This window comes from Adelges cooleyi, unplaced genomic scaffold (assembly GCF_023614345.1).
Source record: "Adelges cooleyi isolate 19-005CV unplaced genomic scaffold, UGA_ACOO_1.1 ACOO_flye_CR_arks_rails_tigmint_CR_PRNA_23, whole genome shotgun sequence".
NCBI classification, from domain to species: Eukaryota; Metazoa; Arthropoda; class Insecta; order Hemiptera; family Adelgidae; genus Adelges; species Adelges cooleyi.
This window is the reverse complement of record NW_026095893.1, coordinates 12177231-12191818: the sequence shown is the minus strand read 5'-3', so window position 1 is coordinate 12191818 and position 14588 is coordinate 12177231. Positions and strand designations below refer to the sequence as shown.

At 28.9% G+C, this 14588-nt stretch overlaps 1 protein-coding gene across 1 annotated transcript in view; it reads right to left on the bottom strand.

The window, feature by feature from the left end:
- The window catches only part of LOC126835664 (phosphatidate phosphatase LPIN3), a 207466-nt gene that overhangs the window by 154232 nt on the left and 38646 nt on the right, over positions 1 to 14588 (bottom strand). The gene's annotated exons all lie outside the window — the stretch shown is intronic.

Here is a 14588-nt window from a genome sequence, read left to right as displayed (position 1 = left end):
AACATGCATAATAAGAGATAACATTAGAGGTATGTTCTATACATCATCATTAAAATCTCACTGCACTGGTGTGAATGATACAAGTAGCAACTAACAATTAATATATAAATCACAAGTTTTACCCCTATGATTGCTGGGTTTAACGCTTTACTTGTTCTTTTTGTTGATAGGGACAACGCAGTGGACTGTGTTAATATCAGACGCTACTATTGTACAGCTATAAATTATAATATTATGTTTACCTATATTTTGTTTAAAATATTATTTTTATAAAAACTCTCTTAGAGGCATAGTATGTTATGTTTTTTTTATCAATAACAATATCATGATAAATATAATATAGAGTTGATCATAAAGATTCAGAAAATGTTTAAAACTAAAATATTCGAAAAAATTACTTTTACCGAACCCTTAATAAAAGTTAAAATAACTGTTGATATTTTTAAAAATGTATCAGACGATAGCCACACCGTAAAATAGGGGTTGGTTCCATTGGTTAACCCTTCCAGCTTTTTTGATACGGCTCGATGACATGATGTAGCGAGTAGCAACATCATTTTAGGATCTTAAGACAAACTACAAAGCATAAAAATTGTACCCAACTTCATATCTAGTCTAGTGTATTATTAGTTGTTATTATTTTTGTAAGCGCCAAATAAAAATAAGAAAAGCAACAGCGGACTTCAGATCCGAAGGCTTACGAAGGTTTCGAATCAATTTACCCTAGTTTAGTAGCATATTGGTTTTTTTTTATAAATCCCAAGTAACCTAAATTTTACACAGTGAAATTATTTTCCTATCAATAGATATCTGCATAGATGGGGAAATAAGATGATTATACTTGAAATTAGGATAATTATAGCGTTTTGTCGAACAAAATGCAATGCATAGGTTTAAGGTAGCCTTGACATAAACCCGTGTAGCTTTTGCTCCTAGGACTTGATCTCTAATTGTCTGCCAAGGTATGATTTTAACATTTTTGTCTGCTTTCCTACCATACATCATAGAATAATATAAAGACGCTGTTTTATTTTTACATGATGATAATTTGTAAATAATTGTGGTGATGAAGTGTGGATGAGGTGAGTAGGGATTGGGGATTGTGACTCCTAGTCTAGAATAGAAGTCCAATGGAAAAACAGGCGATATAGGTAATGGCTCCTCTACATTGTTCTTTGCTTCCCATATAAGACATTTTAAGGACTTATTCTTATAAATAATAACTTAACCTTCCTGGTATAACGTACCTAAATATAACATACTACGTTCACGAACTTTAATTGCATTGTCAATTGGTTATTGCAGAAACGACAAAGGTAACATTTCGATATTTATGTATATATTTTAATACTATATAACAAGTTGTGTCTACACAAAGATATGTGTCTAAGAATACTCTACAACTTACAAGAATCCACTTTAAACTCAATCCCGTTAAAAAGCTACGTTTGTTGTTTTTGAAATTACCGGTATAATTGCCTCTGCCGCTATAGTTTTCTACCAGTGTTTGACATAATATTAATAAAAAATAACTGCAAGTGAATTCACTTATATGCCTACAAGTGCACTTGTATGCATAATAATTATCCATACAATTACCATCGATGTGAGGAGTGTACACTGTACAACGAGTTAGAACAGTTTATTTTCCTAAAATACTGATATGGTAACTATTTTTGTCACTAGCTGTCCAAGTATACTTGGATCTGAGTTATGTAAAACCAAAAATAATTAAAAAGAAAAATATACTCTTGTGTTGACACAAGTTATTACATTTTTTTAAATAAACTAATTTTCCATCGAGCCGGGTATAGTCACTCACAACTCGCGAGACAGCTAACAAAAAATCGGCTTTACCAATAGATACAACTATAAAATAATGTATATAATTTATTATGGAGATTATCCGTAAGTATTATATTTTGTCGGTGACGTAACCGTATATGACCGCTGTAAATCCGGATTATGGTACCGCGGTGTACGTTAATCTATATGACAACGAAGGCTAATCCGATTACTTTACAAAAGGTTCGCGTTGTGAAATCGTAATCCTTTAGATTAGAGATACACTTACACACACGCTTTTGGAAGGAGACTGTGGTTAACGGTCGTAACGTCTTAAGACTACCTATTACCTTATACTGTATATTATTATGTATACATTTTATGTGTTTAACCCTATATGTATCGCGAAAAATGAGACGATATCGAGTAACTTAACCCGTCAAAAAGTTTTTCCCTCTTATTATCAAAATGCGCTGGTCACAAACCGCTGCCAGCCATTCTCATAATATTTCTATACAAAATTAATTGGCATTTTATAAATAATATAAATAATTTATTTTTAACTTCGCAACAACTATAATAATAAATTGTATTCATATAATTATTACTAACAATTTATTCGTAGCAGATGTATTTTTTGGAATTAATTCATATGTGACGTCACAGTCGATTGATATTAGAAAAATCTCTAGTTTGCGTCAAACAGCGTTCCTCAGTACATTTTAATAAATGACAGTCGACTTAAACTAAATTAATTGAGTTTGATAGCATATGAATGATTTTAAAAAAGTTCAAAGGTCCCCTGGATCTTTAGAGACCTATACAGTACCAACAAAATATTTCAAGTATTGATAGGTAAATACATTTACTATGTTTGTACACAGAGTATTCCACACCAAATTGTACACTGAGCTTATATGTTTTCATTTCGGATTTTGCTGAATTTTTTTACAAATAGAGCATGTCAAATAAGGTATTTTTTTAAATAAGGGTAATATTTGTTTTGATGGTGTAAAACTGACTGATAAATTAATCCATACAAAACAAGAGCGTCAAAATGTTTGTTTTGATATGTTTTTGTTAAAATTAAAAAAATATGTTAACTGTATTTTTGGTTTTTAATTTAAAAATCAATTTTTTCAAAAATGTTTTGGCATTTAATTGACCATTCGACTAAGAATAGCCTTATTGTAAACTAATAACTTTTATTATAATGTTTAGTTTAAACAACGAAGGTAAACGCGAGATTTTTCTTATTTAACAAACTAATTTTAACAAACAAACTACAACATTAAACAATAATTCATTTTAAAAAATGTATAATATTTTGTACTATATTTTCAATTATAAGAATCAAGAACGCGTACATGTACTAATAGTTTTCACTACTCCGGTCGTGTTATTTGAAAGCCAAATGTAAAAACTTTAACGAAAACGAGAAATCTAAAAAACCATACAGATTGCTGCGAATAACTATTATAAAGAAAAAGAAACAATAATAACACGATTTCCCATGTACAAAAATTAATCGCTCAATGAACACGAGCAATCAAAATCATTTGAAATAAGAACGACGTTTCCGTTCACATTTGTATTGAAGTAATCTGTGCGTGCATTGTCTCGGGACACCGATAATGCAAGATACACACCATTTTTTTTCCTTTATTCACTTCAGTAATATGTGGTTTATTATTTCACGGTAGGCGGACAGTAAAAACTTACAGCACAATTTTATTAAAGATGCCTCGTGATCATTAAGTCACATTTATCTGTCTATTAAATAGTGCGTTAATAAACCCAAGGAATTTGTGATTATATATACTTCTAATACAATAATATGTAAAACATATCTATGCTCACATTAACTTGAAATAAGTCGTCGAGTATCAAATGTACGTTTTTCTATATGCAACAGGTTTACGATTAGCTAAAGGGGTGTCTTATTACACGTAGATGTACACTTGTCTGTCAATAATAAATAAGTATACTAATAATTATTGTCATGATAAAAAAAATTACATTTTTTTTACGATAATTATTATTATTACCTACGCTTGCACAATAAATATGTGTGTAAACTGTAGCTTTATTCTATATTGTACCGTCGTGCCTACTATTTGTTTTAAAATGTCTTGTGGTAAACGATATTAAGGTATTAAAAACGGTATTACGATATACGGTTTATCTGTAGTTTTTTTAAACTAAGGTTGTAACATTTAAGACATATTATTGTTCTTAAGTTCGAATTAAAATTAAACGAAAACATTAAATGATTTTATAATATATTATTAATAACCATTTGTAGATATTTTTTATTCGCCAGCAATATGTATACAAAGCAAATTAATGTTATTAAAAAATGAATTTATTGAACCGAAAATGATATCAAAACCATATTATGTACTTTACATTTTAATTATTTAACAATTTAAGTTTTGTGTTGATTAGTTTAAACTGAATTTCTACATAGTTTTTTCTTGATTGTTTTAATGCCTTGCTGTTAAAAAAAACAATCTTAGATAATCAGAATATACCGAATTATAAATATATATTTACCTATATATATTTATTAACACCATAGATCTAATAAACTCTTTATCAAGTGCCTAAATTAAGACGCCTCTCACAATATACAAAGTTAAGGCTGGAATTAAAATATACAGGTTTATTTAGTAAGTTATATGTATAATTTACTATTTATTATATTAATAAACGTAAAAATGTGAATCATTTTTTGATAATGCTATTTTGCACTCACTGGCACCGGTTCGACACTATAGTTTGAGCGGATCCAGGAAAACTCTCACACCAACAAACAAATATTTTTCTTTGAAAAGAGGAAGACTTCCACCGTGTGTATTGTATTTTTAAACGCTATATTACATAATAAGAGTTTGATTATAACCAAGTTTGCTACTTTACCTTTCAATTTTTAGTAAAGTAATCAAAATTCGTAAATGAATAATAACACGATTTTGAAGAATTAAAACACCTACATCAGTTTTTGTCTGAATCTGACTATGGTCTCTAGCACGTCTAGTTACTTTTTAAATCGCCTCCAAAGTTGTAAAACAGTTTTTTATGGTGTTTTCAGTCCACTCCGTAGGTTCACATTGTTTATTAAAACAAAAGAAAACAGAGCAATTTTGAATGATTTAAATCTTTGAAGATGATTTAGGAAAACTAGACGTGCTAAAGAAAATTTGAGGGACGATTCAGATTTAATAAAAAAAAATACATATGTATTTTGGTTCTTGTTCCAAAAAAAAGTTAAAAATTGTATTGTATAGTGTAGTGGTCTCGTTTACGTACGCGAATTAATACATACACGGTTTGTGTTTTTTTATAAACAAATACGCGAATACTTAAATAAAATTATAAATTCACCGACAATTTTCAATTACGGGTCTTATAAACTCGTGATTAATTTCACGTGAAATAGGAAGCCCTAGTGTAGGGTAGGTAATTTGCTGGAAATTCGTTAATCTAAAAAAGCGGGCTCTGTTGAATGTTCAAATATGTTTTGCTAAGTTATGTGTATTAATGTTGAGACTGGGAACGCATGTAAGTTATTGTTTGGGAGTTTATTTACATTTTTTTTAAACTAGTGAGCGTTATTTAACTATTTATTTATTATTGTTTATCAATAGATACAATTTAATAAAATTAATAAATTATTTAAGATTAGAACTTTAATTGAGTTTGAATATTTTGTTTATAAAGTGCTAAGAAAAACAAAATATTTGATTATTTTAATTAAAAAGTTGACCATCGTATAATATACAAAAGCACTTAATCTCTAAAAATGAATTTCCTTGTGTAATGTTTACTGAAAATTATGTCGTGATTTAAAAATTGTCTTAGGGAAAATAAGTAATTTTGAAATTATAATTTTAGCAGACTTATCTACACAAAACTAACAAGATAACAAACAAACCCTATATTATCCGTGTATCTATTTTCCTAGGCCAGATATGACCTAAAGACGGATTGCATTCCAATGACTCGTAACATAAAAAGAGTTACACTAGGCGCATCCCTTTGTCGAGTGTCATTTAGTGTCATTACAGAATCAGCGGTTTTTAATATCGAACAAATACTTTTATAGTGTATTTTAATACTGCTGTTTAAGTACTCTACGAGTAGAAGTAACAAACAAACATGTTACAAATTTACTTGTCATTAAAACAGAAATGATTTATATTTTAAAATTATAAGTAAATAAACGTTTAAATATAACATAAAAGTATTTAAATCGGTTAAAGTTCTCAATACTTTCTCAGCACTGTGTTGAAACTAAAAATGCAATGTAAAATTAGTAGAATTTTGAAGGAAAAGAGAAAACACATCAAAGTAATAAACGGTTAAGCTAAAAATAATCATACAATTACAATGACGTTTTAATCTCAAATGTCAAGCGTAAAAGCTAACTGGGCAGAATGCGTTTTACTCGGCCCATAATGGTCCAAGAGCAAAATCACCAATGATGCAAATGAAAATTTCGTTTTTTTTCAAAATACTCGTATTTTTAAAAAAAAAGTTATGTCATTAAGAAAAAAAAAATACGTACACGTATTTTCTAACATAAAATACCAAGCTAAAAAAAAAGAGCCGGTTTGGTGAAATACACAGCGAGTATATGAAGAGGCATATGGGAAGAAGGGCAGTACCCTTATGATAATATTTCAGCTGAGCAAAACAAAGTTAGTTTTCGCATACAAATCTATGGATCAACCGTTTAAGAGGCACTAAGTTGGCCGCACTTTAATCTTTTTTTCACCAAATGGATCTCTACATTCGATAATTTTACCAATGTACTATTAATTGAACTATTATTTCAAAGAAAAAAAAAAGAAAAGAACCTTTTTTTCCTTGTGCATTTCATAACTTAGTTAACTAAATATTTCTATGTGTTTTTTGTTTTATAATAATTTTATAATGTGACTGTGCCAGTTTTATTTGAGAGAAAAACTTTTAGTAATTGTTATATGAAATGTCATTTTTGTATATTTGAGGAGCCTCGTGCACCTATTGTTAACGCTCCCTCTCTATGTCTAGACTCAAACTTGAGTGGCTATACTTAAGCCAGTATTGTAGAAGAAGTTAATGCTCTTACAGCATATGAATTAGATAGCTTTTCGATGACACATATTTTAAAAAATATATTGCAGATAAGCTGCAATTAGTGATGGAACCCAAAAATCCGGGTTTTCACAAAAAACGCTATTTAAACCACTTCAAAATCGTATAAGTATAAAATATTTTTTTAAATATAAAGCTGTATACCTAAGTAAAATATGTATGATAAAATAAAAAAACAATACCAAAAAGGTAAATTGCTTTTGGATGTCGTAAAATGTGAATAAATTTCAATGGTTTTCTGTTTGTTATACTAACTTTATACTTTTATCTTTATTCATATTTTTTTGTATGTGAAAATTTGTTTAGACCGAAATTTATTTTAATCAAGTGATCTAATAAATTATTATTTGTTGCCATAAAACTTGTTTTTAAATAAAATTAAACTATACGCCTGTAAGTCTTGATTTTGTCGTGTAATCATGTGAATATATTTGCCTAGTCTTAGCGCCCGTTAATATTTCTTCATACAAAATAATAAATATTTTCTTTTTTTATTTAAATAATTGTTTTCCTAAAAATATGATGTATTGTATGGTAATACTGCTTTATATATTGAATGTATTATTATCGAAACAGTTGATTATTTTTGGTTACAGGTACCAAGTTACATCCCCGCTATATAATGATAATACCAACAGTTATAACTATCACAATAAATATTAACGCGTTGTAAATAGATTACTAATTAGGTTATGTTACAGATTACATCTAGTTTGTTGTTAAAAAACTTCTGGAACTAGGATAAATGTAAAGAATTCTCTCTTCTTAGAAAACCAAATTTTTTTTATACAATTAAGTAAATCACGTACTTAAATAATGTATTATATTATTAAATTATGATAAATGTTAAAGCGAGTTGAGATTTTTATTTGTGTATACAAAACATTTAGTATAACGTAATATTTGTGCCTTTTTAATTTTCATCGATGCAGCTTACGCCGATGTTGTGTTGTACAAATAATAAGAATGTATACAACATTATAATTTAAAAGACTATTTTTATTAGCGGTATTCGTTTGATAAGTTATTAAATATCATTACTACCTATGCATATTATAAAAAATAAAAATACCACTTTGGGATAAGTTGTAAATCCGGTTGACAGGCGCCGGGTGGCAACTAAGTATACACAGACGCCGCCCAATCACCTGGAGAGCCACACAAACAGGCGTCATAGGCGGAGTCCCGATTCCTGTTGCTGGTGGTTACATCCTTCCCTTCGAAAAGGAATAAGGGGAGAAAAGAGCTTATAAAAAAACACAGACAGGGATTTTTACTGTCTAGAAAAGTGAGAAATGATCATAAAGCTTTAGTATAACGCTGAACATTTATAATCGATCATCTTGCGTGTTAAACGTTTGGTTAAAAAATATTATGATGTATTTCTAAAGATATAAAAATTCTTTTTAACTCTTTAGGAAGATATGTTAAACATTTTTGTATTAATAATTTGTTCTTATTTTTTAAATTACTAAATGTTATCTCTTAGATTTTTTTTAAATGTTTATTTCCAAACGTTAAATAAGCTAGGATGTCTCATACATCAAATTATAATTTAAAAAAATACCTTATGATCTATTAATGACAATGATTTAACCTTACTCGTATTTTAGAAAAACAAAAACCTTTTTAAGGAGAACGGAAAGCTTAAACATTTTTACAAATAAAGACTCAAACGCAATGTCACTTTCTGAGAAGTATCTACCAAACCGATTTCAACAATATTTGTTTTTTTTATATTAATTAACATCTTTTCTATGAGGGCTAAAAGACCGATTTTTAATTTTTATTTTCAAAAACACTGTATAACCGTTTATATTTTTACTTTTTTAATAAATCTCATTTTCTAATAATTTAATTTAAAAATCGGCCTTTTAGCCCCCATAGAAAAAATAGTAAGTTTTACATGAGAAAAAAAAAAGTGAAACCCGTTCAATAGATACGCCAGAAAATTACTTCTACGAAAGTCAATTTTGATCAAACTTTCGCCATAACTTGAAGAAAAAATAACTTTAAAAGTATTATTAATAGAAAAACCTAATATCTTTTCACCTTAAAATTAGTCGGTATATTAAAAATGGCTACTAGGTCAATTTTTATCAAATATTGCCTATCTTTTGCCCCTTAATAAATAGCATTGTTCGTACCCATTAATTTATTAATAATATAATGTGTACAAAATTAAAAATTAAACTGGAACGTTAAATTTATAATATTAAAATTGGTTAAAACATTTTTATACACATAAAATAAAACCAAATTTTTGTCCGTATTATAAGTGGGTAGACATTGTCTCTTTGTCTCCTATGATGCTTCGCCACTGATTACAATGGGAAATTTAAAAAAGTCTTTGTCTTAGCAATTAAACTTACTTATCTAATGTGGGGTTATGTTTTATGAGAAATGTTGAAATTTGTATGGACAAATGTTTTGCATGTCATTATATAACAATATCTAAAAAAAGTATTTTATTATTATAAATTAAAAAAAAAACTTAATTAACATTAAGGGGCAAAGCCATAAGCTTTTTACTAAGAGACTCATTTAGGCAATATTTAAAAAAAGTGGTTTTAATAAATTTCGATTATGCCAATTTATTTTTATCGTATAATGTTCAAGGTATTTTTTTAAACTTTATAATTTTTCCTATGAGTAATATGCCATTTTGGTGACAAGAAATGGCTTAACAGGAGAGTCGATGTGGAAAAAACATTTATCACGAAAACTAATAATTGAAGACAATTGCAGACAGCAAACTATTCAATTTTAATTTAAAAGTACCTTCTCAGCTGTCGCATCAAAGCAAACAATTTCGTGAATTTTTTTTTAAATACTTTTTTGCCCATTTAAAGTTTAGAAAAAGTTAAACAACTTTTATTACATTAAAAAAATATAAAAATTTGCTTTGCTTTAATGTGTATGTGATTCTATGTAACTTGGAACAGAAAAATAGTGGAAAATGTCCGTTATATTCATTTGCCAGTTGTCGCGTATTTACTACATTATTAGAACCATTATGGACTATGGTAATTAATTATATTAAGAAGGAAAATATTTGATGGTGTTTTTTTTTGTCCATGTGTTTTATGTCAGTAAATAGAGTTAGAAGAATACATCCACTATACTCTATTATAATTGAAGTAGAGACACGTATATTTTTTGGCGAGAACGTAACATTTCGTGATTATGGAAAACATGATCATTGAATTGGACTCGGACGTTTTCTTAATAATCATCAGAAAAATATGAGACGCAGACCGTTTAATATGCATTGTAATTTTTGCTCTGTATTATCATTTTAATTTATTATTCGAAAGAAAGCAATTTCCTCGGTCGCATCATAATCCCCGAGCGAAAACGGGTGCCATTACGGATTAGAAAGAAATAAAAAATGTTGCGGCCGTTCGGGTGGCGTGTCGGGGAGGGGACATGACGGAGGGGTTGAATGAGAGAAGGGCAGAAAAAAAAGTATCCGTGTAAACTGGCGCTGTGTGTATTTTGAAATAGCTGAGATTACGAAATGTAAAGAAAGGGAAAAATGCGTCCGGTCAATTAACGATGCCGGCGGAGGGGAAGAACGTGATTAAAATAGGGTCTCATCAACCCAGGGATTTCTGATGTTTTTTTTTTGCGCTCCCGAAAAGCACGGCAGTAACAACGCAACATCGACGTCGCAAATTAAGAGCCGGGATTAAAAATAAAGAAAAATAAGTACACAGGGCAAAAATGAGAATATCGGGACCGAAGAAGTGAGCGTAAAGAATAAAAAAAATAGGAGCGCGGGATGGTGGTTTTTTGCCCGTTTTGTTTTTACTGAGAGATTTTAACATTTAAGTGGACGGAAGGCACTCTCTATGCGAGAGGGTGGGAGAAGGTGTGTTTCCGTTTATTTTCTTAATTATCGGGTAAGACGGGGATTACTGTCTCATTTTTTCATTCCATCAATGAGCACGTACTACTATACATAATTCACGGTTAGGTCACGTGCCTTGGCTCGTCCCCGAACTGTATCATATCGAAATCCACCGTTGCCGCGTCCAATGGTACCCCGAACTTAAGTATACACATCTAAACCGAAATTAAGTGCCCCATTTATTTTTAACAGCACGTCTTAGTCCTATTAGTCAACATGGGTAGATAGTTTACTAAATGCAATTAAAAAAGAAAAATCTTTTAAACATTACAACAAAGTCCTAATGTTTCAGATACACTAACAAACGATTTGCCTTACGCTCAATAATATTGTATTTTCATCAGTTATGTAACTTGTTCCATAAAGTATAAATAAATAAGTTGTAGTTAAGATCTGTGAATAGAAAATAATTTATTATGGTGAGCACATAAATTCACCTTATGCATAGAAAACGTTAGAATAAGACTTTGGTATTACTAAATATTATTTATTTTTTTATTAGGGAATTAGACAAACAAGAAACTACAAGAGCTGATGGATGTAGAAGTCACGGGATCATTGACAAGAACTATTGAAGGTTCAAAAGATCAAGTAGAGACCACGCAATCGATAACATAATACAAATATTTTTTAAATAGCAGTTGATTACTCAACTACATCGAAGCTGAAGAAACAGTATAATTATTCCTACTAAATATAATTATTAGTTCAACATTATGTATTTTGTAAATCTCGATCTTCTCTAATTAAAATGTATATTTCTAGGAGACTAATAGGTTTCCTTAATATATTTATATATGACCTCAATTGCTATCAAAATCTAAAAAGGTCAGTAGAAGAAGTTCTGCATTCGAATCCATACAGTACAAACATAAATAAAAATAATTTTTCAATTTATTATCGTTGTAGTAAACAGGTAATGGTAAAAACGATTATTAATATAAAGCAACAAAATTTAGTTTTAATTAAAAACAATTATTATAAAAACGGGTTGGAAAAAGTTTACATTTCAATCTCAGTGCTCTCGGCTATTCTTCCCTTGTCCCTCTCTACTTTTAAACTCCCGTTGTCCTACCGTTCCTAATATCATTCCTTTCTAAAGCTGGTTTTTCTATTTAATTGTGTTTTTGTTTTTAAATCATATAAATTGTAATATTATTATTTATTGTATATAGTTGTATAATTGTTGTGCTGTAATGTTGTTTAATAATAGCACATTAAAAAAAAAAAAAAAATGGCTACAGTGCTTTTTATCGATTGTTGTAATTCTACTATCTATAGATTTGCATCAAAGCGTTTATTTGAAAGTCATTTTATTATATTCAGGTATAATAATACCTGAAGACCTGTGATCCTTCCCCACTAGTATGCTTCTTCCCCACTTTACTCTGGCCTTAATTGCCTGGATTTTTTTGGTTTTTCCATAAAAAAAAAAATGGGATCTACCTTCAGTAAAATTTTCAGACCATAACTACACCTATAAGAAAGCGAAATAAAGAAAGTTTTCTGAGGTAAAGGGTTTTAAAAATTATTTTGTTTGTCAATCCATATTAATAATGATATTTATAAAGAATACTCCATACAAATTTAGTAAAACTTATTTTACTTTTTTCAAAAAGTTATAGAGCGCAGCAATTTTTAGCTAAAATATATCAATTTGTTGAGTGTTTTCTCGATTTTGAAGGGGAGTGGTGAACTTTTGAAATTTTTGGGCCATCAAAGTAATTTTCAGTTACTTCATATAGACCTGCTATATGAAGAAATCTTCGGTTTAAAAATACTATGAGTCCGCATACATCGTTTCCAAAACAATACCACCATAGCTCAGAATCGAAGCTAATATCATCGAAAATACTTACGTTTAAAGGTATTTGATGCAGTTTCAATTAAATTACAATATTTTGAAGTGAACCTTTGGGTACTCGTCTGGAGGGTCAAATGAATTAAGTCGTCACGCGCCGGTTCTGCACTCACGACCGCATTATTACATGGACCCATAAGGAAAGCGGCGATCGTAAAGAGGATTCCACTAGACCTATAATGTAATCGCTGTATTCCGCCGCGTCGTGGGGTAAAATCGAGACACACAAATTAGTCAGTCCATTAATCTCGTCATCCCAGACGGTAGCAGCAGCCGAGAGTATGCAGCAAAAGGGCTCCATTAAAAGTTCTTTCTTTGTAAACATCATGATACAATATTATTAAGATAGTTTTGCTTTTAAATCATAACAAGTAAATATAAACATATAAATATTGCTTGCGTTCGTACGTTTACCAATAAATCATTTCGAAAATTTGAGGTTTCGTTAGCGATGGGTCAGATATTGCTCTTTATATTATATTAATTTCGAACTCAAATATTGTCGGTATTTTAGTTTAAAAGACGTCGATTCGCGTTTGATCTTAAGTAATTAATGAAAGCCTCTACTCGCAGATATTAAATATCTCTCAGGACTCAAGTTAAAGTTATAAGTCGATATATTTAATGAATCGGAGAAATGTTTTCAATGAATTAATACGTAAATCAACTTATATTCATGTGATTTGTGTCACTTTCAAGAGTATTAAAAATAAAAATAATTTAAAACAATCATTTTTTTATAAATATATCTCTTTATGCTCGTATTGTTTTTGGTAAACAAACATTCGATTTTTAATAAAACAAGTTAAGTATAATTGTTACATCCAATCAAAAATAATTGTCTTTCATAAAAATAGTGATAAAATAAATAACATTATCATAATTAAGAGCTAAAACAAATAAAATGTCAAAGGCGTTATGAAATCTTGATGTTTCTCTGGAATACTTAATTATAAAGGAACACGTTTTTACACTAAAAAAAATACATATTTGGTCCAACTAAAATTATGGTTAAATACACAATAAATTTCTAGTTGGTATAACTAAATTAATAGTAGACCCAAATACATTTTTAGTTAAAGCAATTATACATTTAGTTAGGGTAACTATAAATTAAGTTATTCCAACTGGACATTTATTGTCTCCCTATATGACCTGGGAAAATTGATGGGCAGATTAATTGAAAAATGTAGCCATAATAGGATTTGTAATAAAAAACCATACAACCTAACTACAGTCTATAAACAAATATATTGCAAATGCTTACAAAAATAGTAGTATTTTAAATGAATACTTGATAAAACTGATTTTAACAACTCTTGACTCTTAGTATATATTATACAATATAATGATTATGTATATATAAATGAATAATTGTAAATCATAAAAATGCATGCTTAATTAAATGTTTTTAATTATTAACTTTTTCAGTTTAATTTTGCAATACTTTGTAAACTATCCAACACTTTTACCCTGTTTTTATCTTGGTTATTCCTAATATATTTTAAGTTTTGATTTTTCTGATCTATTTATAATGAGTATAAAGGAATTGGTTTAGCGGTTAAAATGTCTTCTAGGCTATTAAAAAAAAGAAAAAATCACATACCTAATTGAATTTGACTTTCCGCCAAAATTTGTTTTTTCCTCAAGACTTCACCTAGTTTAACTTTGTTAAACATGTATTTAATCATATAATAAGCTATTGTAATAGTTTTGTATCAGAAAGAAATTAAAATTTTAATTTAAAAAATAATTACATATAAATACCATATACTTATATTTGAACCACTGATATAACTTTTTGATAATTCATGTTATGTTTATTTTAAAAAAATGCGTTTCTGAATGAAAAAAATAAGCAAAATCCGAAAACTCTACAAGGCGTCA